Source organism: Pipistrellus kuhlii, unplaced genomic scaffold (assembly GCF_014108245.1).
Source record: "Pipistrellus kuhlii isolate mPipKuh1 unplaced genomic scaffold, mPipKuh1.p scaffold_m20_p_5, whole genome shotgun sequence".
Lineage (NCBI taxonomy): Eukaryota > Metazoa > Chordata > Mammalia > Chiroptera > Vespertilionidae > Pipistrellus > Pipistrellus kuhlii.
In genome coordinates this window covers 26847504-26861008 of record NW_023425551.1, presented here as the reverse complement: position 1 = coordinate 26861008, position 13505 = coordinate 26847504, and the positions used below count along the sequence as shown (strand labels likewise).

The 13505-nt window shown below is 38.0% G+C and overlaps 1 long non-coding RNA gene across 1 annotated transcript in view; it reads right to left on the bottom strand.

The window, feature by feature from the left end:
- Positions 1 to 398: 398 nt before the first annotated feature.
- Positions 399 to 13505, bottom strand: part of LOC123651359 — a 49179-nt gene continuing 36072 nt past the window's right edge. Inside the window, exon 2 of the long non-coding RNA XR_006740013.1 lies at positions 399 to 527. This is a non-coding gene — a long non-coding RNA (uncharacterized LOC123651359). The remainder of the gene's footprint in view (positions 528 to 13505) is intronic.

Here is a 13505-nt window from a genome sequence, read left to right as displayed (position 1 = left end):
ATCATCCCGATATGCCAAGGTTGTGGGTTTAATCCCAGGTCAGAGCACATATAGGAGGCAACCAATAAATGCATAAATAGTGGAATAAAAAAATCAATCTTTCTCACTTCCTCTCCCTCCCTCCCACTACCTTTCCTCCTTCTTTCCTGCCTCCCTTCCTCCCACTATCCTCCCTCCTTCTTCCCTCCCCTCCATTTCTTTCCCTCAAAGCAATCAATTAATCAATAAAAAGATCTAGGAAGATGGAAAGATATATTCTTCACCACAGGGAAGCTTTCTTCAACATCTACTCTGGTGACTGACTAAGACAACCTTAACATTCCCCTCAGCTTAACTAGATTTATACAGGTTTCTTTCTGACTATAGACCCTTGACCTCCCTTTCCTTAGATCATTTACTTTGGAAAACTTGAATTGTAAATTCTTTCTCTGCCCCTTTGAGATGAAATCTTCTTCATTCTCTTGCTGGAAGCAATCTCTTTTAAATGTAATCAGGAAAGATAGTAAGTACCTCTATCACCTTCATCTCTGTGGGAAGAGAAGAGTCTAACTTAGATAAATGCCAATTAGCAAACAGAGATGGTCTGGTCTGATCACATTGGAAACTTGTCCCTTACATACTCCAGTACTTTTCCATTAGCTTGACCAGTGCTTATAAACTCCCTGCCTTTTGTTTCAGTGAAATTGAGTTCAGTTTCTCTCCCCTATCTCAATAGCCTTGACCCCTATTGCAGTCGTCTTGAATAAAGTCTTCCTTGCCTGTTTAACTTGTCTGGTGCAATTTTTCTTTGACATGACAAGCTGAGCAAGCTAGTAGACTACTGTGGACCGTTTAAGTACAAGTTTCCATGTGTCATCCTCTATCACCCCTTAATAAAAGTTAAACTGGAATGACAGGTTGTTAATGTTCCCCACCTTTATGATTCCATGGTCATATGCAAAGGATAAGTGGAAGAAAAGAAACCCTACTTACAGCTTCTGAGGATTAAATTAAATTGAAGAAATAGTCTTAAATAAGTTAATGAAAATTACTTTCATTTATTAGTTGTGTAACACTTCTCTATCTTTTAACAGAATTCAGCTATAAATATAATCTTCATTTTTATGATAATAGTGTAATAATTGTTCATATCCAGATGCTTTGATTAAAGTAATTTGATTTACTCCTGGGTAGTTTTAACAGTTTAGAGAAGAGAATGGCATGATTAATTTATCTCGACATCATAGCATTGTGACATTTTAGCCTGTTCATGTATCTACAAATTAAAGTAAGTACAAAACCATCTGTGGCTGCCCTTGAACAAGTTGTGTATCCTCACTTCTAAAATACGTTTTCAACCATTACATTATAATATTCTACCTAGTTCATTTTCTTCCAGTGTCTACTGTAGCAAACAAAGAGTAAATAGTAATTTATGATAATGTGTCATTACTAATTACCAGAGATTTTTGGGAGTATAGGGGTAAAACCAACATAGAAGATGGAAACAAAATATATTCAGAGTGACATTCAAGAATTCATAAGACATGTTCTGTGAATCATTTATAAATTATATTTGATTCAGGCATTCTCTTTTAAATCATTCTTTGAATGCTCTCCCTTTGGACATTTCAGGATAATTTAATTACAAGCTACATACAGAAGTGACCTATTTTTATGTATTGCTTGTGGTACAAAGAGAGTAAAATATAAATAAATTTAGTTATTCCAGTTTGGGAAAGCAATCCACAAAAGATTTTCTATACTTCTCATCTAAGTAATATATTTAAACAGGACTATAAACAGGATTCTAGATGGGATTAAGATTTAAAAATTTTAATTGTATTTCTTTTAAATTCAAGGTAAGTTCTCTTGACAGGTCTTTTATCTTCTCAGAGTTCAATGTTAAAGACATAGGCCAAATTTAAGTGAGTGCAGTTTTGAAATTCAGAACCAAAGGAAAATTTATGCCTCAGTCGTAACAATAATAGCCTCTGTGTAGTGAGGTAGTAGGAAATGTTATATTTCTTTCCCTTTAGAAATTTTCCTGTGTTAAATATGTATAATTGTGCAATAAAAGCTAAACATGCTCCAATAAGTTAGCAGAGGGTTATTCATCAAAAAATTTGTGAACACATTGTAATCGTTCCTAATACGACTCATTTACGTTGTCAGCTTCCATTCAGTATGTACTATATTCATCATCTTGATTAAAGTTACTTTTTATACTAGATGATGCAAGGTCACATTATTTTCTACAGAAAACAAAGCAGAGCAGCTATTTGAGACACTGTGCTCAGACATTACTTTGAGTTGTGCAAAATGAAGGTAATTTTTGAATATCAACTAATGACTCAAAAGTGGCTTGAGGTCCCGCAATGGTTCCCCACTGTGCCCAGAATGAAATTAAACAGTTCCCACAAGGGCCTGCAGATTGTAGGTATTGCAATAATGATATTCAAAACAGGTGCTAACACTAATTGAGTACTCTGTTTCATGTTTCATGCTAACTGCTTTGCGAGAATTAACTCACGTACTCTTGAAAACTGCCCTCTGCTGTAGGTATTATTATCCCCCCTTTTCAGATGCAGATGCATGTCACGTGTCTGCCAGGATGAGATCCCGGTGGTTCCTTACAATTTTTTTTTTCTGTGATTTTCTAACTCTGGGCCATGTTTACAAAGTTAGGAAAAAAGGGGGAGCTCTTAGAAAACATTTTTTTTAATGAGGCTAACAGGTTATCGACCTTGTCAATTTATTAACAGGAATATGTTAAATTACATAGTATTTCACAGTTCACAAATCACTGTAATATGCATAAATTCACCTGTTCCTCACATGAACTACAATACATGCAAAAGGAAGCATTTTACAGATGAGGTAACTGAAACTTAAGTCGTTCCCCAGTGGCTGTACAACAGCGAACCAAGAGAGCTCACACTCAAATCCACGTCCTACTGACTTCTGCTGGTGTCTCTCCATTAAGTTATAATATTAGCAATTCTCTCTAATTCACTATATTATTATCAGTTACCAAGAAACAAATGAATTACAGTTTGGGGATAAAGTAAGAGTGTTCATTAGATTGCTCTACTTATCAAAAGTAAGCCAATAGGCCTGGCCAGTATTGCTCAGTGGTTGAGCATCAACCTATGAATCAGGAGGTCATGGTTTGATTCCTGGTCAGGGCACATGCCCAGGTCATGGACTTGATCCCCAATGTGAGGCATGCAGGAAGCAGCCGATCAATGATTCTCTCTCATTGTTGATGTTTCTATCTCTCTCCCTCTCCCTTCTCCTCTGAAATAAAATATAAATATAAAAATAAATATAAATATAAATATAAATATAAATACGAATACAAATATATACATATACATATATATGCATATATATATTTATTTATTTATTTATTTTTTTTTTTTAAGTAAGCCACTGGCATCTTGTTGAAATCACAATGAAGCAGATGAGACCTCCTTGTCTCTCCCATAAATCCAGTCTGGCAAGGCTTTGGACACTGGAGAAATCACACTAGTGCCCAGTGGACAAGACAGAGGCCAAGCTGCCAGGGCAGTTTCCCCTCAAATACTGAGCTCAGCATGGCATCATCCAGGATAGGAGAGTTTATTTACTTTCCCATGTTATGCACATCCTAAGAATAACACTGTGACATCTGTAGGCTAAAGATCCAATGATGCATTTCAATCACACACTGTAAGTTCCCACTTTGTCTGTTGGGTTTGAACACTCCATGTGAAGCTAAACACCAAAGAAAGCTATTTGGGGGATTGCTGGACCGCCATGAGGCGGAGAGTGAGGCTTTAGTGACCTCTCACTGCAATCTCTCCATAGGAGCTTTACTGCCTTAGGTCAAGGTCTGTTCCAAATTCAGGTCACAGAGCCTCCTAAATGCCTGCTGGACCGAGCTCTGAATTTTTGTGAGTGTCACTCAACCAAGCAGCTACACCAAAGTAGTCACAGAAAGATTTCATTCTCGCCAACAATTTGCAGTGTACCCAAAGGCACCAGAAAATGTAAGCTTATAACCTGGGGTGATGGTTACTGTTGCTCATTTATGGGTTTCCTTGAAATTTAATATATAACTCTCAGCTCAACACATCACCAACATAACCAATTCCCTGTATTTAGTCCTCTGTCATTTATTTTCCTAGTTAAACCCCGATTGATCCATCCAGTGATCTCCTCTAGCTCTTCCCTCTCTTCCTTTCATTTAATTGGTTTATAAAGTGGCTAGCTAGCTTGCCTCCCTTCACACACACATGCACGCACACCTGTACACTGTGGTGCTATCTCCTGTGTTAAAGAAACAAAGGCAAGCTTCTGTGGTTTGAAACAGATGGGTCAGGTGGGTGGATCCTGAAGGGACTGTGTCATCTAATGCAGTGGCTCTGAACTGGGAGATAGCCTGCCTCCGTCAATGGAACAATGGCTGGAGACAATTTTGATTATTACAATTTGGGTGGGGAGGTGCTACTGGATCTAGTGAATAGAAGACAGGAATGATGCTAAACATCCTATAATGCATAAGACAGACTTCCCACAAATTCCCACAAAAATGAGTTCTCAGGTCCTGTTCCAATGACACAAAACTCTTTCACACTGATAGACACTTGCTGTTACTTCTGAGCCACAGGTCACAGAGAGACTACTTAGGACCTACAACCGTTTATGGAGATCACATAATGGAGAGCTTGCCCAGAGTTGTCAGTGGCAATATACAGTTCATGTGAATCAATTTGCATAAACTAGTCTCACTACAGACTTCTTGGTTTCATTGATAGGCAGACTGAGAAGAGAAAAGAGCAACATGTATCAAAAGGCAGTGAATTTTCAGCTAAGAAACTTTGTGTTACATATTTTTTTTAAAAAAAAAAAATCTTACCACATGATTTCCCAGCCAGTCTGTGCAGCCACTGATAGATTTTTTTTTTAATAAAATACTTAAAACAGAAAAAGGAATCTGGTCTGAGCCTATGTGTTCTTCTCGAATATTTGTGACTTTTTCCTCCACAAATGGGAAAATGGCTAGTTGGCTCTCTACCACATTTTCTTTTCTTTATTGTGTATTCAATCCTCTATTTTCAGGGTGATGTTACAGACATGGAACTGTGGCTGGACCCCCTGTACTGTATGCACACCACCAGCTGTGAGGCCTTAGATAACCACTTTCTTGGTTAAGATCATGGTTTCTTCATGGGTCAAATGAGGAAGTTGAGCTGCTTCAAAGCTCCCTTCCTGTCATAAACTTTATTTAATTATATATCACCAACATTTAAGTAACATATTGGCCCATTAGGGTCCAAAATTTAAATAAGTGCAATAAAAGTTTCCATACAGGATTTGTTCATTCAATATGCAAGACCTAATAAAGGAAGGGAAGAGGAAATGTTGCTAGACCCATGCTCCATCCTCCTAATCTTGTTAAAATATGTATGAGTGTCTCTGTGAGGTGTCGATGGACTATTCCAAATGGACCCAACTCATTGCTGCTCTCCTCTGACACCTTGGAGTGAGAATGGACCCCAAGCTGCAGACTGAGCACCAAAAATCACCAACTTCTGCAATTACCCAGGGATTTCCTCTTCCATGATCTCACTCCTGCCTAACTCCAATCAGAGTGGCTATTTTCTCCTCTAACTGAGTGGGGATGAAAAACTATATAAATCTAATCCCCTTTCTAGAAGAATAGCCAAAAAAGGCATGGACAATTATACTCTTTAACAGGCAAAAAATTAGGTTGATTTTTCTTTCTTTTTTTCTTTTTAAGAATAAGCTTTGCCTTAAAAGGAAAAGCCTGAGGCAAATCTTTCTTTTATTGGTTGAACTTTCTGGAAACATCTGCTAAGGGCTGCCTCAGACTCTCAGTCAGAGTCTCATAAGTAACCACCCTCCCTGACTTCCCACCTTCACCCTCTGCTTTCTAGGTGTCTTGCCTGCCTGCCTGCTCTGATGATAATCTTGTGGGTAGTGATTGTGTCAATTCTGCTCTCCTTGAAGCCTTCATCACATCACAGCTTCTCCTTAATCATAAAGTAGCTGAAGGTGAAACTCTAACCCTTTTTAGAAAAGCTGCAGCAAACTGCATAGATTTCATTCCCAAGATATTTATGACCCTAAATTACCTTTACCCTCTTCACTCAGCTTCACAAATGTGTGGTAGGAAGGAGTTACGATCTGTACCTGAGCAATTAGAGATTGTGATCTCTCTCAAAGAAGAGAAGGGCGGTGTTCATTTTTATAGTATGTTAATGAGCTCATATGTCCCTGTCACCTTTGAAAAGCTGAAGACACATTTCTCTCTCTGATTCCTTTCTTTTCCTCTCCTCCTCCCTCACCATCCTCCTCCATACCTAACGATGAAGGTTAATATTAAGCATCACATTAACAGTTGTCAAATCCATCATGATTTCCTCTGAGTTATGTTACACAGAGCAACATGCTTTATCAGAAATCAAAGAAAGGACAGTGCCAGAAGTGGATGAGCTAATGTAAAATCACTTACGGGGCACTCTGGAGACGGAAACTCGTTTAATATTTAATGTAGTCATTAACCTAAGAATGAGAGGGAGATGGTAATGGATGGTCTACTCCCTTTGCCTACAGGACGGGGTACTGAAGTGAGCTGTCCCTTCTGGGATCGGATTCACAGAAGTCTGAAATCCATAAAGTGGGTCACAGGTGAAGGGACTGGGAAAAGTCTCAAGTCTCTCAGCGCATTGTTTTAAGAGCACAGTTGGGCTGGGCAGTCACGACTCAAGCTCCTCACAGGGCAGGAACCACAAGCCATGTCAATTGAATTGCTCAATTAGTTTGTTATGGCAACAGACATGCTGTCCCCAACACATATGGCCAAACCACAGCAAATAATCAATTATTGAAGGATGCTGCCTCCAAGAAGCATTAATCCATCAGGATATTGAATAGTTTGTTTCTGTCTCTATTTAGATTTGGTTATCGTTGAAAGCGTTTGTCTGCTTGATGGCTACCCAGAGTTGTCCCTGAGAGGCAGAATGTCAAAACCTATTGAAGATTAAAGGGGGGGAAATACAGGAAAATTCTAGAATAGCGAAGGCCATCTGAAAAAGAACTTTTGTCTACATGTGAATATATGCTGTTGTAGGGAACGTTCTGTTTATGCAGCGTGAATGCAAGCATATTCTTTATGTGCAATTTTCAACAGCATCACCCTAAGCGAGCAATGCCATTATAACTGCTTCGTTTTAGCTGCAACCTCATTTCTTGGTAAGGTACAACATATACTAGCCGCACACTTGTTTTCTTTCATGGTATTTTTTAAATCACATATTACCTTTCTTGGTATAAGTTCCCAGGGGTCTCTGAGAGTTCCCAGGAGTCTCGTCTACACCTAGAAATTGTGATATTTTCATGCACATAAATCACCCACATCTCTACCAGTGCAGCCACCACATTTTTTTTTTACAAGTCTAAATATAAACCCTTTTACCGATGCAGTTTTAAATGCTCTCAGAAAAAAAATAAGTGATTTCTGACTCAGCCAAAGTTCCAGGCAGGCTGTATGGCCCAGACTTGAGCAATAGAAACAGACCTCTACAGACAGAGTGCCAGGATACCAGGTACACGGAAGAATTGCCTGGGCTTCTATGCCTACAAAATCTTAATTAAGGACATTTGTACCTATAGGTCTTCTTTTTTTTATTTCAGAAAGGAAGGGAGAGGGAGCGAGAGAAACATCAAAGAGAGAATCATTGATTGGCTGCCTCCTGCATGCCCCACACTGGGAATTGAGCCCACAACCCGGGAATGTGCCCCTGACCAGAATTGAACCTGGGCCTTTCAGTCAACAAGCTGACACTCTATCCACTGAGCCAAACCAGCTAAGGTACAAATACTTTTCAATAATAAAATAATAAAATAGAATACTATCAGTTCTAATGAAACTCGTTGGTAGATGCCGAAACCGGTTTGGCTCAGCGGTAGAGCATCAGTCTGCGGACTGAAAGGTCCCGGGTTCGATTCCGGTCAAGGGCATGTACCTTGGTTGCGGGCACATCCCTGGTAGGGGGTGTGAAAGAGGCACTGGCCAATGTTTCTCTCTCATTGACGTTTCTAGCTCTCTATCTCTCTCCTTTCCTCTCTGTAAAAAAATCAATAAAAATATATTTTAAAAAAAAGAAAGAAAGAAAGAAAGAAAGAAAGAAAGAAAGAAAGAAAGAAAGAAAGAAAGAAAGAAAGAAAGAAAGAAAGAAAGGAAGAAACTCGTTGGTAGAATTGGCTCTTACCTGGTCTAGAAGAGCACAGGAAAGGAGGCTGCCAAAAGACCCCTTTAAAATACTTAAATCATCCTGCCCAGTGAGTCTAAGTGGTTAGAGCCTCTGCTCACTCATTGAAGGGTCCCAGGTTCAATTCCTGATCAAGGCACATACCTGGGTTACAGGTTTGATCCCCAGCCCAGACAGGAGCTCTCATGGGAGGCAAACAATCAATGTGTCTCTCTCACATTGATGTCTCTTTCTCTTTCTTCTTCTTCTTCTTCTTCTTCTTCTTCTTCTTCTTCTTCTTCTTCTTTCTCTCTCTCTCTCTCTCTCTCTCTCTCTCTCTCTCTCTCTCTCTCTCTCTCAAATTGATAAACATATGCTCAAGTGAGAATTAAAAAGTTGTAATACTAGGAGGATGAGAAAGGAGAAGTGAATACATCAATGTTGGGGGAGAGATGAAATAAACTAAATCCTTTCTGAAATAAACTAAATCCTTTCCTTCCACAGTAAGAAGTCAAAGAAAAGTTTTAAGTATAAAAACTGAGTTTTTTTTTTTGTTGTTTTTTTTTTTGGTGTGTGGGGAATCAATTCCAGAAACAGCAGACAAAAATATTGAAAACTGCCCCTCAAACACATAATTAGGGGTAGTGGAGGATGGATGAGAGAACTACTTTTTCATTACAAACCTTAGAAATCTATGAACTTGTAGTGGTATGTGAATAAGTATAAGTAAAAATTTAATTTAATTTAGTTTTAAACATTTATTGAGAGTTTGGTATATGAGAGGGGGAAAAAAAAACATATATTGAAAGACAACACAATGTTGTGCTGGAAATGCCAAGATAAAAATCCTCAGTTGCCTATCTTTGTCTTCCTTAATAGCTATTTGACCTTAAGACACTAATCTAATCATGTATGTGCTTCGGATTCCACATCAGAAAATAAAAAATAAATAGAAGAGTTAAACATGATAATGTAAATAAATCACTTCAAGGTATAAAAATTATAATAGTCTAGCCGAGACCGGTTTGGCTCAATGGATAGAGCGTTGGCTTGGGGACTGAAGGGACCCGGGTTCAATTCCAGTCGGAGTCATGTACCTTGGTTGCAGGCATATCCCCGGAAGGGGGTGTGCAGGAGGCAGCTGATTGATGACTCTCTCTCATCAATGTTTCTAGCTCTCTCTCCCTTCCTCTCTGTACAAAATCAATAAAATATATTTCTTTAAATTATAATAGTCTAATAAGGAGACACAGAATCCAAACAACTTCAATACAATTTCTTTATCATATCCAATAAAGCAAGAATAAAGAGAAGGATATTCTTAATCCCAAAGGGATTGAATTACCCTCCATTTAAAAGAGAACACCAGGCCCCAGGAACAGCAGACCTGGACTAGGTAACTTCCAAGCCTGTGAGTAGACTGAGGATACATCTGAGTAGATGTAAAAACTGGTTGTTTCAGGCAATGAATTAATTTAGAAAGTTAACAGTTCTAAGTTAACTTTAGTAATACTCTTTTAATCCTTTCCTTCAAGAAGGGCATTTATTTTAAACTTGCTAACATATAAAAGATACAGTCTGTGCTAGATGATCAAATGAATTTCAAGGAGACTGTCCATGAGAACTTTACTAAGCATCAGGGTGTCCTAAAACTATAGATGGAAGAGATTGAGTATGAGAGCTACCTTATGAACATATAGCCTGGATTCTTAGATATTGAAAACTATGTGGTAAAAATGACTAAAAGAATTATTAATGTCTATAACTGGAAAAGAGCCCACATAGAATTAACTTCAAATCTCTGAAATAGCTATTGCATGGGAGATGAAACAAGCTTATTCTGCATAAACGGTGGAGGTACAGAGGGGCAGTGGAAAGACACAGGAGAGAGACTTTTGCTCATAAAAGGAAAGAACGTATAAATACAAAATTGGCTGCCCCCCGAAGAAATTAGAATCACCAGGCTGAAAGTGTTCAAGAGAGCCCAGAGAACATTTTAAAAAATATTTTTGAGGAACTCTTAGATTCAGAGAACAAATTGATGATTATCAAGTAGAAAGGCATAGGGGGAGAGGTTGAAAGAAGAAGGGACTTAGCAGTACAAACTTCCAGTTATAAAATAAGTCATGGGGGTGTAATGTACAGCATAGGGAATAAAGTCAATAGCATCACAGTAAGAATGTACAGTAACAGATAGTTACTAGACTTGTTGTAGTGATTACTTTGTAAGGTATATAATTTTGAATCACTATGTTATACACCTGAAGCCAATATAATACTGTATGTCAATTATAATAAAAATAAAAATTTGTAGAGGGGTTTCTTGCTTAGGGAGTGGACTTTCAGACTAGGTAAACTCAAGTTTCCATTCTTTCTAGTATTCCCTTTCTGTTACAGATCACAACACAATCAATGTTCAAAATGGAGAAAGAATTCCATCAAATGGTCAACTCAACAAAAGGGAAACAATCATATCAGTCATAGCCATAACATGGGGGAACAAAAAAAGAGAGAAAAACAAGCAAACAAGCAAGCATGCCAAGCATATACCAAAACTATTAGAGTATAATTTCCTCATTGTTTCAGGATTTACCACCAGAGCCATATTAAATTATAATAGAAACAGGTTGTCTTGGAACCCTGAAGAAAAGAAAAAAAAGTGTTACCTAAAATTATTGGGCTGGAATGCTAGTTAAAGGTATTGAACTGTAGAAAGACGAGCCACCTGCTGAATCAATAACTGCATTTTAGATGGTTCCTTGAGGGTGTTTGCTGGCCTATTCTCTTGAACCTGTGACAGCTGATGGGACTGGACCCTGGAGCGGGATTCCCACCCCCCTCATCAGTGATGCTTAATGAGCCAGTACCAGTGAAGGAGAGCCTGGAAAGTCTTCTAAATGCTTACTTATCCAAAACAAAATGTCTATTAAAAAGATTTTTACATCTTCTGAATGTTTGTCCTTTTCTGAGTAACTTTTTATGATATGTGGCGATGAAGCAAGTGTCCCACCCCAGCTGCTCACACTACCCACTCTCAGTGGCAGCCCCCCCAGGACTGGGACTCCAGCGAGGCTAAGGGGACTGGGTGCCACCATCTTGTGGCTATGGGTGCCGCCATCTTTGTGATGGAGTGATGGTTAATTTGCATAATTACCCTTTTATTAGATAGGATAGTGTGTAGCCATGAGTAAAGTGGTCTTAATCAACAAAATATTTTTGAAATAATCATTTAAAATTAACTTCAGATAGTAAAACTGACAGGTGATTCATACTAAAAGAAATGTTCAAATAAGAACAACCTTTCATCAATAGTTTGAGTAAGCAATTGAGAGTTGGGCTAGAAGAGGTCAATGGGGGGACAGAAAGGGGGACAAATGTAATACTTTCAACAATAAAGATTTTTTTAATTTAAATAGTGAAGTGTTTCACAGTTAATAATTCTGTACTTTCTGGATGAAACCTGGAAGAGATATCGGTCCACAATTATTGTTAATGAGACTTGCATGACATGTTTAAGTTCATGTTTGCAATTGACAGAGCCTCTGAATACTGTTAACACAGCCACGCCTTCTGTTTGCCTAGCTTTCACAACATTTCAGCATCTTGGTCAAGTCCTAGCTGAAGGATCCTATGAGTAACTTATTTACAGCTTGGCCTGTTTATTCAGTTATAGGAGAAACATGGCAGTACTGATACTGTTGCTAAGCAATAAGCAGCATATTTGAGTAGAAGTAAATGTTTAAACGGAAATAAAGTAAAAAAATAAATATCTGAGATGCTAAGTTTTCCATAACATCCAGGAATCTGAATTTATAGATAGCTTCAACATTTTGCAAATTAAAGCTACTTTTAAAATTATTCAGTCCTTGTTTTTTAAATTATAATAGGAACAGGTTGTCTTGGTACCTTGAAGAAAAAAAAAGTGTTACCTAAAATTATTGGGCTGGAATGCTAGAGGCTAATATCTTTACCTTATAAAGAAACATGAATCCATCATTGTAGAACCACAGGGACCAAATTTTTAATAATTACTGTGTAAATATGCATGCTAGTGTCTCAAAGATGTCAAGCAGTATTTGTGTTAGTTTGCTCAGGGATGGGAAACAAGAAGGAGCATGTGCCAATCTTATGCTTCAAAGCTTCTATCAAAGGTTAAAAATATACATATTTTTAGCACACCCAGGCAGTGTGGCTCAGCAATTGAGCATCAACCTATAAAACAGGAGTTCAAGGTTCAATTACTGGTCAGGGTATATCCCTGGGTTGCAGGCTTGATGCCCAGTAGGGGGCTTGCAGGAGGCAGATCAATAATTCTCTCTCATCATTAATGTTTTCATCTCTCTTTCCCTCTCCCTTCCTCTCTGAAATTATATATATATACATATATATATATATATATATATATATATATGTATATATATATAATTTATATATATATATATATAATTTTTTTAAGAAAACATACATAGTCTGTAGAAAACTACACAGAGTCAAGTCAATAGTTCTCATAAAAGAAAACTGTTTACACATTGCAAAAATAATCCTTTTTCTAAGACTAGTGCTGCAGCTATTCCCAGATACTTTTCTTGCTTTGTGGTTTATTTTTGCCTAAAAAATAACTCCCCCATCCCAATATTTTTAATCCAGCTGGGGCCAGAAAGCTCTATCTCTAAAATCAATAAATTACAATATTTAAAATTCTTAAAAATAAAACACAAAGCAGAAGAAGAGCAGTTTATGCTCATAGGTGACATCTACTTTATATTACAGTGCTCTTTTCACTAAGATTGCAGATAGCTCTCATAGCTTAGAATGAAACTACTGGATACTAACTAAAACATTTTTGAGGTTGAAGTCAAAAGATTCAGGTTAGTGATACAAATAATACAATGGACTCTAATTCTATGCAACAAGATGTATGCTGACAGGCAAGTGTCCTGTCCCACAACAGATTGTATTTATAATTTGCACCATGGAGTGCGTGGTCAAGTCACTTTCACTTATTCGTTCATGTACTTAAATTGTCATCTATACTAATAAAAGGGTAATATGCCAATTAGACCAGACATCCTTCTGGCTGTCCTTCCAGACAAAGCCATGGTGGTGGGGGCCAAGGCAGAGGCGGTTAGGGGTGATCAAGCCAGCAGAGGAGAGCAGTTAGGAGTGAATAGGCCAACAGGGGAGAGCAGTTATGGGTGTTCAGGCAGACAAGCAGGTGAGCAGTTAGGAGCCAGCATTTACATATTGTGAGAGGGATGTCCAACT